The sequence below is a fragment of the Capsicum annuum genome, chromosome 12, assembly GCF_002878395.1.
Source record: "Capsicum annuum cultivar UCD-10X-F1 chromosome 12, UCD10Xv1.1, whole genome shotgun sequence".
NCBI classification, from domain to species: Eukaryota; Viridiplantae; Streptophyta; class Magnoliopsida; order Solanales; family Solanaceae; genus Capsicum; species Capsicum annuum.
In genome coordinates, this window is record NC_061122.1 from 137,303,395 (window position 1) to 137,305,765 (window position 2,371).

Here is a 2,371-nt window from a genome sequence, read left to right on the forward strand (position 1 = left end):
ATTAAGGTATGTTTTTTCTATTCTAAATTTTATTTTTTATTCATATTAGTTCTACTTCTTATTCAGGCGTAATTCATGTTAATACTCTTTTGTCAAAGTCATACTTACATAAAAAATACTATTGAGATAAAAATAAAATAAAAATTGTGATTTCTCATATTAGCAAACATAATCAGAGTGTCAAACAAGTATAAAACAAAGTCATTAGTTGGCTAGAAGATAAAACATAATAGTAATTATAGATCTCATGCGTTAGTAAATCAAATTTATAACCGATTTCATTCTTCCATCAGGGATAATTTGAACTGCTCATTTTACGTTTTAGTAAGTCATCAAAACTCTAAAGTATATTTTTCCTTTCAAAGTATAATGTTAAATAATTGATATTTCAATATGTCATATTTTTTTTATTTTTTTGTCCATATCTTATTTTATAATTTATAATTATTTGTCTTGAATGAGAATATGCATAAAATGGAATGGGATTTTACGTGCCTTGGCGTGAGCAGTATGAAAAGAGAGAAATAGGAGATCTTTTGAAGGTTAAGCTTTTCTTTATCAAGAAATTAGTCTTACATGACTTTAAATGGATCCGATTCACAAAAACAAGATTTTTAAAGGTGGGTCAAGTATATTGTTCGATATAAATGAAAAAAATTTATTCTTTTATATACACTTATTATTATCTTCGTATACACGTGCAAAGTACGTACACTTGAATAGTATATTAAAAGTGTGAAGGCCTTAAAAATATTGTTTGAACTTTTTGCTCTTCATTAAAAGTCCCCTCTTTTGACAAAATTGTCTTTTCACCTTTTTTCTATTTGTTATTTTATTAAATCAAAACTCCTAATCCTAATAAAATAAATATATGAAAAGAAATTAAGAATCTTGTAACTTATAAAGGAAGAAACTAATAGCACTAAAATATATGTAAAATCAATATTTATATGTTGTTTTCTGTGTTTCTCTTGCCAAAGGAAAAAAAAGTCTGCCTACCTACAAGTGGTAGAGGAGAAGACATACGATAAATTCTAATCAAAACAGAGGCAGGAGCTTATGATTGTTTGCCAATTCCTTAAATTTTGAAGGTGCAACTTCGATTTACCTTTAGAATTGAAAGTTGGAAATATTGTTTGATTTCTTCATATATTATTATATTGAGAACTTTTTCTTAATCTATTTGTAAGTTTTATCTATACATGTTTTATTTGCTATTCTATCATATATTGAAGAAAAATAAAGGTAGCTAGCAAATAATTGTGTTTATTTATGATGGCCAAGGATTAAGAATCTTGATTTTCTTTGGCAGCAACGTAACGTGTCATTAGCGTATAAGTTTTTTAAAGCTGATTTATGAAACTTCAGTCGAACATTTGTTTTACTCTATGTGAAAGATTATTGGATGTTAATTGATGTGTGCTTGTATTCGGTTCTACTTTCCTCTCTCTCTTATGTGATATTTTTCACTTTTTTCGAGTCAAACAAAGAAAATTTTTTATTGCAATATTCGCATGTTCTTTGATTATTTTAATTTGTTAATTATTGTAGCTTATAGTATTTTTTTTTTATCATCTTAAAAATAATCATAACACATCTCAAGTTATTTTTCCTTATTTGAAATTATACAGGTGTCGGATTGTGAGCGATGTCGTCCATATAAACAGGTACTAAAAGACGGATATTAAGGATTTTCTTTATGCTAAAAGTTCTCGATCAAAAAAGAGCACATGCACTTTTCACCCTTTTAGAATCTTTTTCTTGTTTCTCTCTCCGTAATGCTTTTTTATTTTGTAATTTTGATGGATGATATCGATAACAACTTCTTGCACATGTCATGCCTCATGATAATATATTTGTCTTGCAGGTAGAGGTGGTGGTTTACCCTACGGTGGATGTCATCTATTCGATTCCTCTTATATCCAACTCGTGAACTTAGCTGATACAAAACTTTTTAATAGCACCCAGTTTTTCTGATTCGTGGTTCCGTCTATAATTCATGTTGATGTTGACAAGATTCATCTATTTAGCAACACCTTAGGATGGAAGTGAATTAAAAGTGAAAGGTGAGGTTCAAACGAGAAAAGTCTTACTGTGGATACCTAGGCACCGAGAGATGAGGAAAGATGTAATAATCGACGAAATGTTTTGAGAAGTTGAAAAATAAGCATAGATTTAAAAATTTCTGAATAAGGCAATCTTTCAAACTGTTGCGGAGTCATGATAATGCATTTGTCTTGCAGGTAATTCCGTTGGAGAGCTTTATGTTTGAGTTTGAATTTCATTCAATTGCATGCACTTATATTGCTTGAAGAAAAATAACTTTTAATGAGGTAAATTTCTCTCTTACTCTCTCTCAACCCTAACATAC

General features: G+C 28.8%; 1 long non-coding RNA gene across 1 annotated transcript; it reads left to right on the top strand.

Moving 5' to 3' along the window:
- Positions 1-955: 955 nt before the first annotated feature.
- On the top strand, positions 956-2,065 carry LOC107850223. The gene is made up of 3 exons (XR_001668523.2): positions 956-1,091; positions 1,632-1,667; positions 1,868-2,065. It is a non-coding gene; the product is annotated as an uncharacterized LOC107850223 (long non-coding RNA).
- The last annotated feature ends 306 nt before the right edge of the window (positions 2,066-2,371 follow it).